Here is a 15825-nt window from a genome sequence, read left to right on the forward strand (position 1 = left end):
CCATTACCAGGTTTATAGATAACCAACTCTTCCATTACCAGGTTTATAGATAACCAACTTTCCCATTACCAGGTTTATAGATAACCAACTCTCCCATTATCAGGTTTATAGATAACCAACTCTCCCATTACCAGGTTTATAGATAACCAACTCTCCCATTACCAGGTTTATAGATAACCAACTCTCCCATTACCAGGTTTATAGATAACCAACTCTCCCATTACCAGGTTTATAGATAACCAACTCTCCCATTACCAGGTTTATAGATAACCAACTCTTTCATTACCAGGTTTATAGATAACCAACTCTTCCATTGCCAGGTTTATAGATAACCAACTCTTCCATTGCCAGGTTTATAGATAACCAACTCTCCAATTACCAGGTTTATAGATAACCAACTCTCATATTACCAGGTTTATAGATAACCAACTCTCCCATTACCAGGTTTATAGATAACCAACTCTCCCATTACCAGGTTTATAGATAACCAACTTTCCCATTACCAGGTTTATAGATAACCAACTTTCCCATTACCAGGTTTTATAGATAACCAACTCTCCCATTACCAGGTTTATAGATAACCAACTCTCCCATTACCAGGTTTATAGATAACCAACTCTTCCATTACCAGGTTTATAGATAACCAACTCTTCCATTACCAGGTTTATAGATAACCAACTCTCCCATTACCAGGTTTATAGATAACCAACTCTCCCATTACCAGGTTTATAGATAACCAACTCTCCCATTACCAGGTTTATAGATAACCAACTCTTTCATTGCCAGGTTTATAGATAACCAACTCTTCCATTGCCAGGTTTATAGATAACCAACTCTTCCATTACCAGGTTTATAGATAACCAACTCTCCAATTACCAGGTTTATAGATAACCAACTCTCCCATTACCAGGTTTATAGATAACCAACTCTCCCATTACCAGGTTTATAGATAACCAACTTTCCCATTACCAGGTTTTATAGATAACCAACTTTCCCATTACCAGGTTTATAGATAACCAACTTTCCCATTACCAGGTTTTATAGATAACCAACTCTCCCATTACCAGGTTTATAGATAACCAACTCTCCCATTACCAGGTTTATAGATAACCAACTCTCCCATTACCAGGTTTATAGATAACCAACTCTTCCATTACCAGGTTTATAGATAACCAACTCTCCCATTACCAGGTTTATAGATAACCAACTCTCCAATTACCAGGTTTATAGATAACCAACTCTCCCATTACCAGGTTTATAGATAACCAACTCTCCCATTACCAGGTTTATAGATAACCAACTCTTCCATTGCCAGGTTTATAGATAACCAACTCTTCCATTACCAGGTTTATAGATAACCAACTCTCCCATTACCAGGTTTATAGATAACCAACTCTCCCATTACCAGGTTTATAGATAACCAACTCTCCCATTACCAGGTTTATAGATAACCAACTCTCCCATTACCAGGTTTATAGATAACCAACTCTTCCATTACCAGGTTTATAGATAACCAACTCTCCCATTACCAGGTTTATAGATAACCAACTCTCCCATTACCAGGTTTATAGATAACCAACTCTCCCATTACCAGGTTTATAGATAACCAACTCTCCCATTACCAGGTTTATAGATAACCAACTCTCCCATTACCAGGTTTATAGATAACCAACTCTCCCATTACCAGGTTTATAGATAACCAACTCTTCCATTGCCAGGTTTATAGATAACCAACTCTCACATTACCAGGTTTATAGATAACCAACTCTCCAATTACCAGGTTTATAGATAACCAACTCTCCCATTACCAGGTTTATAGATAACCAACTCTCCCATTACCAGGTTTATAGATAACCAACTTTCCCATTACCAGGTTTATAGATAACCAACTCTCCCATTACCAGGTTTATAGATAACCAACTCTCCCATTACCAGGTTTATAGATAACCAACTCTTCCATTGCCGGGTTTATAGATAACCAACTCTTCCATTGCCAGGTTTATAGATAACCAACTCTCCCATTACCAGGTTTATAGACAACCAACTCTCCCATTACCACTTTTATAGATAACCAACTCTCCCATTACCAGGTTTATAGATAACCAACTCTTTCATTGCCAGGTTCATGGATAGCCAACTCTTCCATTGCCAGGTTTATAGATAACCAACTCTTCCATTACCAGGTTTATAGATAACCAACTCTCCAACTACCAGGTTTATAGATAACCAACTCTCATATTACCAGGTTTATAGATAACCAACTCTCCCATTACCAGGTTTATAGATAACCAACTTTCCCATTACCAGGTTTTATAGATAACCAACTTTCCCATTACCAGGTTTATAGATAACCAACTTTCCCATTACCAGGTTTATAGATAACCAACTCTCCCATTACCAGGTTTATAGATAACCAACTCTCCCATTACCAGGTTTATAGATAACCAACTCTTCCATTACCAGGTTTATAGATAACCAACTCTCCCATTACCAGGTTTATAGATAACCAACTCTCCAATTACCAGGTTTATAGATAACCAACTCTCCCATTACCAGGTTTATAGATAACCAACTCTCCCATTACCAGGTTTATAGATAACCAACTCTTTCATTGCCAGGTTTATAGATAACCAACTCTTCCATTACCAGGTTTATAGATAACCAACTCTCCATTACCAGGTTTATAGATAACCAACTCTCCCATTACCAGGTTTATAGATAACCTACTCTCCCATTACCAGGTTTATAGATAACCAACTCTCCCATTACCAGGTTTATAGATAACCAACTCTTCCATTGCCAGGTTTATAGATAACCAACTCTCACATTACCAGGTTTATAGATAACCAACTCTCCCATTACCAGGTTTATAGATAACCAACTCTCCCATTACCAGGTTTATAGATAACCAACTCTCCCATTACCAGGTTTATAGATAACCAACTCTCCCATTACCAGGTTTATAGATAACCAACTCTCCCATTACCAGGTTTATAGATAACCAACTCTTCCATTGCCAGGTTTATAGATAACCAACTCTCCCATTACCAGGTTTATAGATAACCAACTCTCCAACTACCAGGTTTATAGATAACCAACTCTCATATTACCAGGTTTATAGATAACCAACTTTCCCATTACCAGGTTTATAGATAACCAACTCTCCCATTACCAGGTTTATAGATAACCAACTCTCCAATTACCAGGTTTATAGATAACCAACTCTTCCATTGCCGGGTTTATAGATAACCAACTCTTCCATTGCCGGGTTTATAGATAACCAACTCTTCCATTGCCGGGTTTATAGATAACCAACTCTTCCATTGCCAGGTTTATAGATAACCAACTCTCCCATTACCAGGTGTTATAGACAACTAACTCTCCCAATACCACTTTTTGTAGATAACTAACTCTCCCATTACCAGGTTTATAGACAGCCAACTCTTTCATTGCTAGGTTCATGGATAGCCAACTCTTCCATTGCCAGGTTTATAGATAACCAACTCTCCAATTACCAGGTTTTATAGATAACCAACTTTCCCATTACCAGGTTTTATAGATAACCAACTTTCCCATTACCAGGTTTTATAGATAACCAACTCTCCCATTACCAGGTTTTATAGATAACCAACTCTCCCATTACCAGGTTTATAGATAACCAACTCTCCCATTACCAGGTTTATAGATAACCAACTCTCCCATTACCAGGTTTATAGATAACCAACTCTCCCATTACCAGGTTTATAGATAACCAACTCTCCCATTACCAGGTTTATAGATAACCAACTCTCCAATTACCAGGTTTATAGATAACCAACTCTCCAATTACCAGGTTTATAGATAACCAACTCTCCCATTACCAGGTTTATAGATAGCCAACTCTTTCATTGCCAGGTTTATAGATAACCAACTCTCCCATTACCAGGTTTATAGATAACCAACTCTCCCATTACCAGGTTTATAGATAACCAACTCTCCCATTACCAGGTTTATAGATAACCAACTCTCCCATTACCAGGTTTATAGATAACCAACTCTCCCATTACCAGGTTTATAGATAACCAACTCTCCCATTACCAGGTTTATAGATAACCAACTCTTCCATTACCAGGTTTATAGATAACCAACTCTCCCATTACCAGGTTTATAGATAACCAACTCTCCAATTACCAGGTTTATAGATAACCAACTCTCCATTACCAGGTTTATAGATAACCAACTCTCCCATTACCAGGTTTATAGATAACCAACTCTCCCATTACCAGGTTTATAGATAACCAACTCTCCCATTACCAGGTTTATAGATAACCAACTCTCCCATTACCAGGTTTATAGATAACCAACTCTTCCATTACCAGGTTTATAGATAACCAACTCTTCCATTGCCAGGTTTATAGATAACCAACTCTTCCATTGCCAGGTTTATAGATAACCAACTCTCCCATTACCAGGTTTATAGATAACCAACTCTCCCATTACCAGGTTTATAGATAACCAACTTTCCCATTACCAGGTGTTATAGACAACTAACTCTCCCATTACCAGGTGTTATAGATAACCAACTCTCCCATTACCAGGTGTTATAGACAACTAACTCTCCCATTACCAGGTGTTATAGACAACTAACTCTCCCATTACCAGGTTTATAGACAGCCAACTCTTTCATTGCTAGGTTCATGGATAGCCAACTCTTCCATTGCTAGGTTCATGGATAGCCAACTCTTCCATTGCCAGGTTTATAGATAACCAACTCTCCCATTACCAGGTTTATAGATAACCAACTCTTCCATTGCCAGGTTTATAGATAACCAACTCTCACATTACCAGGTTTTATAGATAACCAACTTTCCCATTACCAGGTTTTATAGATAACCAACTTTCCCATTACCAGGTTTTATAGATAACCAACTTTCCCATTACCAGGTTTTATAGACAACTAACTCTCCCATTACCAGGTTTATAGATAACCTACTCTCCCATTACCAGGTTTATAGATAACCTACTCTCCCATTACCAGGTTTATAGATAACCAACTCTCACATTACCAGGTTTATAGATAACCAACTCTCATATTACCAGGTTTATAGATAACCAACTTTCCCATTACCAGGTTTATAGACAGCCAACTCTTTCATTGCCAGGTTTATAGATAACCAACTCTCACATTACCAGGTTTATAGATAACCAACTCTCCAACTACCAGGTTTATAGATAACCAACTCTCCAACTACCAGGTTTATAGACAGCCAACTCTTTCATTGCTAGGTTCATGGATAGCCAACTCTTCCATTGCCAGGTTTATAGATAACCAACTCTCCAATTACCAGTTTTATAGATAACCATCTCTCCCATTACCAGGTTTATAGATATTTGGTATCATTTGTTTGAATAACTTTAAATTATACAACTGTTGATCATTCAGTATACATCGTAAATCAAAGACATTGAAGTAACTTTTCTCAAGTTAATTTTCTTCGTATGATCCTTCTCTAGTGGCAGTAATTAGTCTTTTGTAAATTGAACACGCTTATCTCATAAAGGGTTACCCATGGATGTAGTTCCGTATCTCTGACCAGTGCTTTCTACATGTAGTGTTAAAATATATACGGATTTTACATACCATCACTGTGTCCCAAGTTAAGGTTCAACATCCAGGATTACTCAAGTAATTAATATCACCCACTAGTACAGCGGTATGTCTACGGATTTACAACGCTAAAATCAGGGGTTTGATTTCCCCTCGGTGGGCTCAGCAGATAGCCCGATGCGGCTTTGCTATAAGAAAACACACACAAACATTTAATAAAGTCAACACCACAACGATGTTACTAAACTATAATGCAATCAACTGTGGTATTTTATTAAGACAACAATGTTAGTAAACTATAATACAACCAGCTTTCGTAATTTTAAAGACAACGATGTTACTAAACTATAATACAACCAACTTTAGTATTTTATTTAGACAACGATGTTACTAAACTATAATACAACCAACTTTAGTATTTTATTCAGACAACAATATTACTAAACTATAATACAACCAACTTTAGTATTTTATTTAGACAACGATGTTACTAAACTATAATACAACCAACTTTAGTATTTTATTTAGACAACGATGTTACTAAACTATAATACAACCAACTTTAGTATTTTATTTAGACAACGATGTTACTAAACTATAATACAAGCAGCTTTCATATTTTATTGAGACAACGATGTTACTAAACTATAATACAACCAACTTTAGTATTTTATTTAGACAACGATGTTACTAAACTATAATACAACCAACTTTAGTATTTTATTTAGACAACGATGTTACTAAACTATAATACAAGCAGCTTTCATATTTTATTGAGACAACGATATTACTAAACTATAATACAACCAACTTTAGTATTTTATTTAGACAACGATGTTACTAAACTATAATACAACCAACTTTAGTATTTTATTTAGACAACGATGTTACTAAACTATAATACAACCAACTTTAGTATTTTATTTAGACAATGATGTTACTAAACTATAATACAAGCAGCTTTCATATTTTATTGAGACAATGATGTTACAAAAGTAAAATACAACCAGGTTTCTTATTTTATTAAGACAGCGTTGTCACTGAACTTTTATGCAACGTTAGCACTTTTGTAAATAATGCTTTCGTTTGAGTTTCTGAAACTGTTTGTATCACTCGTAATGTAACTGCTGGGTTTAATTATAGTCACAGATCATAATGAGATCATAATGGAATACAGCAATATGCTATTCTCTATCACACACAAGTGAGATCCTAATGAAATACAGCAATATGCTATTCTCTATCACACACAAGTGAGATCCTAATGGAATACAGCAATATGCTGTTCTCTATCACACACAAGTGAGATCCTAATGGAATACAGCAATATGCTATTCTCTCTCACACACAAGTGAGATCCTAATGGAATACAGCAATATGCTATTCTCTATCACATACAAGTGAGATCCTAATGGAATACAGCAATATGCTATTCTCTATCACACACAATTGTGAGATCCCAATGGAATACAGCAAAATACTATTCTCTATCACACACAAGTGAGATCCCAATGGAATACAGCAATATGCTATTCTCTATCACACACAAGTGAGATCCTAATGGAATACAGCAATATGTTATTCTCTATCACACACAAGTGAGATCCTAATGGAATACAGCAATATACTATTCTCTATCACACACAAGTGAGATCTTTATGGAATACAGCAATATGCTGTTCTCTATCACACACAAGTGAGATCCTAATGGAATACAGCAATATGCTATTCTCTATCACACACAAGTGAGATCATAATGGAATACAGCAATATGCTATTCTCTATCACACACAAGTGAGATCCTAATGGAATACAGCAATATGCTATTCTCTATCACACACAAGTGAGATCCTAATGGAATACAGCAATATGCTATTCTCTATCACACACAAGTGAGATCCTAATGTAATACAGCAATATGCTATTCTCTATCACACATAAGACACCTTTCTTTTAACACCTTTCTTCACTTACAGGAGGCTACTATTTAGAATACTTTGGTGTCTTCTTCAACTGCCATCTCAGCTGAGCTTAGCCTTTTCTCCTTTGCTTGCAAATTGTGGAGTGCAATTGCTGTAATTTTAATAGCAAGCTAAAAATTAGCTAGTCTTTATGTGAGTCTTCAGAATACAAACAGTGATCTTTCTTTACCTTTGTTTGGTAGTAATTATAATATTTTACAGTCTAAAGTTTTGGAAATAATTATATGAAAATGAACTGCACTGTAGTTGGTTGTTATGTAATAAATTTAAAGTTCAACACCTATAAAAATGCAAGCAATCATACTCTCTTCAGTAGTAATGGTAATAATCCCCTAATAGCTCATAATACTGGAGATCAAAGTTGTAGTTGGCTAAGAATATTCTATGCAAAACATTGTGGTTAGGCTTTCTATTTTTGTAGAATATGGTATGTGATACTGGTGTTGTTAATAACAAAAGTTGAGGTAGAAAACTAAAATGAAGTATTTTAGTGTATATTCTTTATGTGATAGGTGAAGGTTGAATACAGATCTTTTCACTGTGTTACCCCAGCTGGAAATGGATTAAGAGGAGCTACTCTTCAATGTAGAAATGGAATCTCAGTTCCATGCTGTAAAGGTTGCATGTGAGGGTCTTCCTCATTCAATTTATCATATGAGGAGCAAGAATTGTGCTGAAGGGAAGAGCATAAAATTGAAAAACACAATTGTGATGAACAAACTGTATCAAATGTCTAGAGGATGGAGCAATCAGGATGTGGTCATCCACAGTTCAGGTGAAAATGGCCAATGGAGAGAAAAGAAATCTTCTATCTAAAATTATGGAACAGCCAAAGATCAGTTGAAGGACAATAGGTGTTACTGGACACCAGCCCATGGTCTTCTTAAGGAGCACAATGAGACAAAAGTAAAACCCAAAAAAAGTTTTATACTTCCTTGACAGTATCTTTGGCCACAAGATCTTTTATCACATCCTTGAAAACAAAGATAGATTGTGGGTCTGAAGGAGTAGAAAATAAAATGAGAAGAGAAAAATGAAGTGGAAAGAAAGAAGGTGGATGAGAACTTGTAGAATTAACATGTAAGTGCAGAAGAGTGACAAACAGATGTGTGTCTATTGGGCATGACCAAACAGGATAGTTGCTGACAAGAAATGCAACAAAGCTGACACTGAGTAGTGGGAGGACAGGAAGAAGGGGAAAGTTTTAGAGGTGAAACAAATATATTAGAATAGACTGAGCCTGTCAAGGAACAGCAAGGCTGTGAAAGATGAGAAATCAGAGAAAGTAAATAAGGCTGATGCCAAGCTGCTTTGGCCCATGGACTCCAGATAATTAAGAACACCACTAAAAACATCAGGTCAAAAAAAGGATAAGAAGTAGGTAGTCATGCAATGGTAAGGAGTGTATCCTGACCGAACAGGTCTCAACAGTAGAACTAAGTAAGTAGGGTACAATATATATGTAAAAATGGCTGGTATGGGTTGAGAAAACTCTATGTTGTTCGCTCCTCTACATAGAATTTTCTCAACCCATACCAGCCATTTTAACATATATATTTTTCTCTACAAGTGGGTTTTCTCATCATCATGAATCAAACAGGGTACAGGTCATCATGGTCAAAAGAGGGGAATAAATCTCTAAAAATCATTCTGAAGCACAATGAAGTACCTCAGACAAAGTATAGAAAGGAAAAATACCATAGAAGGGTGCAGAAAAAGAAATTGCAAAAACTGGGAACTAAAGAGCTAAACAGAGGAGAAGGGTTCACTCTCTAAGCAGATACAGATCTCAAAACAGATAATCTAAAAAGGGAAAGAACAAACAGTTGTAAGTTAGGACATGGAAGTGTGAAGGTCAAGGCATGTGGGAACATATGCAAAGCTATTCAAAAGAGGAATCAGCATGAACCCTACTGTCAGGTGAGGTAGAAAGCATTAAATAATCACAAGGATTATAATCATTGAGCAAAGAACATGATGATCACAACACAAAGGTTGAAGAGAATGAAAGCAATATGATGCATGATGGATTCCACAAAATGCTGTACAATGGTAGCAACCTCCTCCACAATAAACAAGCTTCCCCACAAAATGCTGTACAATGGTAGTAACCTATTCCATGATAAACAAAGTATAAATAAAACTTGTGTGCATAACACATCGCCCATACAAGACATATTTGAAGTAATTATTCCTTGAAAATTCAGGACAAAAATTAAAGTTTTTGTAACAACAACAACAACCAAAAAAAAAGCAAATCAATGTTTCATAAAGAAATAAAAATCTCATCCAATTCAACTCAAAAAAGTTTTAACAGGTCTGCTGAGGAAATGAATGAAGTTATCACGAGTGCAAGCATATAGGGAATTTACTGCACGTGTATGTTGTGTTGCCCTCCTTTTGTTGGAGAACTATTGTTTCATGATGTCATCATGCACCTTCATAGTCCACATTAAACACACAACTTTAGATAGGATTTAGCATAAGGCTAGTGGCATGTAAATCTGATAGACTGAAATGTGAGCGAAATAGCAGTTTTGTGTATGATAGCAAGTATTCTCTCAGTAACTGTCATGTTGTGCTCAAAGCAAATTTAGTAACTATTTTAACTTGTGTTCTCACTTGGGAATGCATTGGTCCTATTAAATGAGCATACAAATTTACATATAAATTATATTTAGGTAAAAATACTAGATACATGTGTTAACCTAAATGTGGTTGTTCATAAGGAGTTTTGAGCATTAGGAAAATTTTAATATAATTAATATTGAAAGGATACACTTACAAGCAGTTCTACAGCAAACAACATTGTTTTTCTCCAACATGATAGTTTCCCATAAGCTCTGAGAGTTAGACACCTAATATAAAAGATTAATTTTAATATTAGAGATATTTTATTTCATGGGTACATCAACAATGTAATAAGTTTTACAATACATGACAAATGTGTGTTATGAGTCATAAAGATATATATATAAATAGTTTATGTTCTAGTTTCTATAAAAACAAAGATATACTGGACATTTAGTCAACAGCTTCAAAACAAATCAAGTTTTTGCATCTGATTCAACAAGCAGAAATAAAATTTTATAATAAATATTAAAAACACAGTAATATCAAAATACATCTTTCATTACAGTATTGCCTTAAAACTCCAACACCAACATTAAAACCTGAAACAGTTGGATCACAATATTCTGATTAACTTAAAAATAAACATTATTAAGTGTAACAATATAATGATAGGTACAATAAACATAATACATACACAGATTCAATATTTTAAGAGAAGATATTATAAAGAAAGGATCAAAGATAAGTACAAATATTGCATCTTTTAAAATAATAATAGCAACCAAATAAAAACAACAAGAAACTGTTAATGGTTAAATATGAAGGGGTTGATGTTATTAGAGGCTTTCTTTAATAAAAGCTCCATAATCTGGAGTTGAGAATTTTTATTTAAACTTTTCAAGAAATATGGGGTAGTTGTTATTCTCATTGTATAACTGAGAATAAGCATTCATTGACAAAACTACATGAGTGAACAAACCTACAAAAATGCTTGAACAATTTAGAACTTATTAAAACAAGTGCAGTCTTCAATAGATCATAGGGTGACAAAAGTATACATGAAAAAAGCTCTCAATATTTGTTTTCCCTTTTCCAAATGTGTTGTTGAATCACTTGAGAGGAAATTTAAACTCAGAATGTCCAAGCAGTTTGTAATAAGTACACCAAAACCTTTTAGACTTTAGAAAGTGAAAATAAAAACAAGTTGGCTGGTGTGATTTTTATTCAAAATTAAATTCATAGATCCAAATAGATATTTATAACAAAGGAATTCACACATTTACACTTATAATGCACTTAGTAAAACTGCATGATTGTTATATTAAACTAAAGAAATTCACACTAAAAAATTAATACTTTACACAAAAAAACTCACATCTTCATCCCAATTAAGGTCTGCACACTAAAGTGATAAACTCTGACCATCCAGGTTAAAATCAACCCACAGATCTGAATCGTATGGTTTTTGAACCTATTAAAAATAATGTGTTGCTTATAAATATAAATAGTAGTGTGTGTAAATTTATGCATATATACACCCACCCCTAAAAGCAAATTATACCACATATGAAAACATAAGCTGATAGAATTGTAAATGTGAAACGTGGTACACACTGCATATGTTCTTGAACATTTTAAGGGTTTTATTGACAAATTTAATGTTATCTTAACAAAGACTAGTGTCTGCATATTAAAACTTAGCTGACTTAACCTGTCATGAGAAATCACATCTTCTGCCTCCAACGCAAACCTCTCTTTGTTACATAACAGAAGCACAAAGTTTTACAGAAATTTGTGTATCTTAAATATAAATATATAAAAACACATTAACCTTATAATTACAGGCACCCTTATACTGTGCACATCATAAGAATTTATGTTCTAACATTCCAAAATTAATAAAGCAATCTTATTATCAATGAAGTTAGTATCACAGTTTACATTCTAGTCCAAAGTTTTATATTATCTATGTTTTAATTTCTTTATTTAAAAACAACCCTTAAAGGAGAAATCTTAAAATTCAGTTTGATGAACAATTTCACAAAGTTTTAACTGTTAGATTTTCTAGCTGTGAGTTAGATATAGCAAGTACACAGAGAGAAGCTAGATTAATTGTTCTGTTTACACAGTCTTTGTTCAAGCTACTTAGGAGACACTGGAAGGAAAGAGAAATAAATTTCTTTGGATTCTAAAACATCAAAATATTAAATTTTGTGACAAAGTAAAAACTTACTATTAAGAATATAACATCCTTTGATGAAAAGTTAAAATGTATGTATATTTTTTCTACTTTTAATTTTAAATATTTCATTGCACAATATGTTGATGATAACACTCAAAATATTCAAAATCTGAGTGCAAATAACTAGAATACAAAAATAAAGAACCTTTAATTAAAATAATATTATTTTCGGTTTGCAAATTATTTGTAATCTTTAACAAAATTTTGCCAGGCATTGTGAAGATATATTAAGAAAGCTCAGAATTATCATATTGTTGCACTGTTTGTCATATCTTAATACAAACTATGCCAAATGGCCTATCCATGAGGTGAAATAAATGAAAGGATAATTTAAGAAAAATGATAATTTTTAATCCTCTAATTACTAAGTGTCCATGAACCACATGTACCCTTTTAATACATTTTTCTAAACTATTTATCCATCATATTACTTGTGAGCCTACAACCTTCCCAGAAAACAATTAACCACAAATATCATTAATATTGTAGTTAATATCACATTGTCTTTACACAGAAGATGAGTGATTCTCCAAAACTTGTGGTAAGCTCTTTTGTCTGATAGTTGTAACAGAAACAACTATAAAATTATTCAATATTATTAATACATAAATAGTATTTACACAACATAATAATTATTTTTAAAATTATCTAGTTACAGCAGGTAACTAATAATAAACGTTACAACAGGTGACTAATAACAAACGTTACAACAGGTGACTAATAACAAATGTTACAACAGGTGACTGATAACAAACGTTACAACAGGTAATAATAACAAACACTGATAACATTTGTATGTAAAAACTAACAATTAATTTTTCTTACATACAGTTAAGGGTATGATTTTTAAAATCCTATAGCAGCTACCTTATTTTAATTTTGTTCAATTGAATTGGCCTGGAAAGGAGTACAATTTATAAATTGGAGTACCTGAATTTAATAAAAGCTGTTTAACATTTGTTCCAACAAAAAAAATTAAACTATATTACCTATAGGACAAAAGTCAGAAAAAGCATTTAACATTTGCAAAATACTGAGATCAAACTTAGAATTCAAGTCTTGATGAGGAGATTAAAAAATTGTTGTTCCAGTCTTAAACATTTTCAAGCACAGCAATATATATGTCCCTAATTTTGAAACTGACAGATAAAGAGGAAAGCAGCTGGTCAACAGCAAAGTTTCAGGTTATTCTTTTCAACTGATACTCTTGTAATAAACCTACAAAGCAAAGGTATGGAGCAGATTTTGTGATAACAGGATGTAACTAGTGAATTCATTAACAACTGGCCAACATGATAAGAATGGTATTAAATCTGTAAACTACATGTCAGCATGAATACTGCAACTGAGTCAAGAGAATTAACTATGTACAACAAGATATATACATATACATTTATTAATGACTATGATCTCTAAAAACTCAAGTAGCTAGAATGGTGACATTTTTTTTAAAAATCTGAAAAAACAACTTTTATTAAGACTCAACTGGTTTCCTACCTTTTAACTAAAAGTTGTAAAAAGGGTTTTAATAGACATTGCTTATTCATTTTATTTTTATTTTATATATTTTTGAAAGCTAAACAGAGGTTATCTAAACTATCTGTCCCTAACTTTTACATGACAGAAGACAGCTAATACACAGTATCTACTAATGGTCTATTGATATAAGACCAAGTAGAGACCATGATTCTTAGAGTGCAACTATGTTCCCAAAGTCTGGAGAAACATTGTTTTGTAACTGCCATTAACTGGTGTTACACAAACCACTAAGCCACGACCAACCATAGACTTTTACATAAAAAGAGAAAATATGTTACTGTGTAACACTAGGGGAATTCAGGATATTTCAAAACATATTTCCTTACAGAATTAGAACTTAAAACTTACATACTATTAAGATATAGATTATTGGCTAAGTTTTCATGCCATAGTAACTGGTATAACAAACTCTCCATCATCCATAGTAAACAATAGCCAGGTTGAAAGAGTTAAACTTAAGCACCTTGCTTCATGATTCATTTTTATTTCTAATAATATTTTAGAGTGATCAAAATTTTATTTCTTAGTATATAAACAAACATAAATATCTTATTCTAATAAAATACATCCTAGTATCATATATTGTTTCAGACTTCTGAACAGAGAAAAAAAGCTAATTGTGAAAGTGTTGCTGAACTAAACTAAGAGTTGACAAAACTTAATTTTGAGAAAAAGAAAGATATAGTATTTTCAGTAAATTTTAAATTCCTGATATGTTTCTTTCTTTCTTATGGCCACATTTTTCAATTTTCCATTTAGATTTTATGAATGAATTAAAGAAAAACAAATGATTTTTCAACTATTTTTTTTCTATTACAAAGTTTCAAGAAATAACATCAAGTTTAAAGTATATTATATCTACGTACTGATATTCACCACTTGTCATGCTATCAAATGCTTATGACAAAAACTGAAACCTTTTACTAAAAAACAGCTTTGTGCAATTATAATAAAACAGTTAAACTTCCTTAAGGCAGTAAGCTAACAAGAACTTAGAAATTATATTTTTATTTAAAACATAACAGAGCTTCTTAAGACATGTTAATGCACCAAATATACACTTGTAACAGTCTTGTAGTAAACTACCCACAGTTGTTTGTTCAATACAAACTGAAATTCAGATGTATCACTGCTCACATGTTTTCTGTCTTACACACTTTACATTTGATAAACTGGTTTTGGCTAAATTTATGTTCCTGCACCTTGATGTAATTTTTATAGCAAATTAGTTTGTTGTTAGTGTGAAAGTATATATACCCCTTGTCTTTCATTACAAATATTAAATATTATAAATTCAAACAATTATTTATCTGTTAGTAAGAACTAGAGTATACAAATAATTACTAAACATTATATATCAAATTTATACACACCTTGTAACCACCAAAAGTAACAGATTTACAGATGAATGAATACACCCTATGTTCAAAGAAAGAAAACACAATAGTTAATTAATAACCTGCCTATAACTAAATAAATGTTTCCATAGCTAATACAAAAATCTATGGCAAGTCAAATTTTGTATACATGTGTAAAGAAGTAACATATCACTTAATATATGATTAAGAACTGAAACTATTAATGTTTGGAGAAACTCCATAATTACAGAATTGACAAAAGCAAAGACAAGTTTTTTTGGTTTTTTTTGCAAATACATGTGAAACATACAGCTGTCTTTATTTTTCTCAATTCTATATTACTTGACAGGTTTTTACCTTATAACAGTAATTATAAATTTTTTATTAGACAACTTATTTTCAGATGTTTATAATTACTTCCCATTTATATTTGTGACAAAACTAGTAACTCTACCTGCTGTCATTTTCAACTTTCTTAACTCAACTAACAAAAATATGGATGCTGCAAAAATGGGAATATGAAGAAACATCAATCTTGGTCAT

At 33.0% G+C, this 15825-nt stretch overlaps 1 long non-coding RNA gene across 2 annotated transcripts; it reads right to left on the reverse strand.

Annotated features, from left to right (window-relative positions):
* Positions 1–9398: 9398 nt before the first annotated feature.
* Positions 9399–15455, reverse strand: LOC143242142 (uncharacterized). Of its 2 annotated transcripts, XR_013022467.1 has the most exons (4): positions 15298–15455; positions 11519–11614; positions 10355–10427; positions 9399–9681 (listed from the first exon to the last, which is right to left on the reverse strand). It is a non-coding gene; the product is annotated as an uncharacterized LOC143242142 (long non-coding RNA). The 2 variants fall into 2 exon arrangements; XR_013022468.1 differs by lacking the exons at positions 9399–9681; positions 11519–11614 and having other exon boundaries at positions 9938–10427.
* Positions 15456–15825: the final 370 nt, after the last annotated feature.

This window comes from Tachypleus tridentatus, unplaced genomic scaffold (assembly GCF_004210375.1).
Source record: "Tachypleus tridentatus isolate NWPU-2018 unplaced genomic scaffold, ASM421037v1 Hic_cluster_2, whole genome shotgun sequence".
In the NCBI taxonomy this organism is placed as follows: domain Eukaryota; kingdom Metazoa; phylum Arthropoda; class Merostomata; order Xiphosura; family Limulidae; genus Tachypleus; species Tachypleus tridentatus.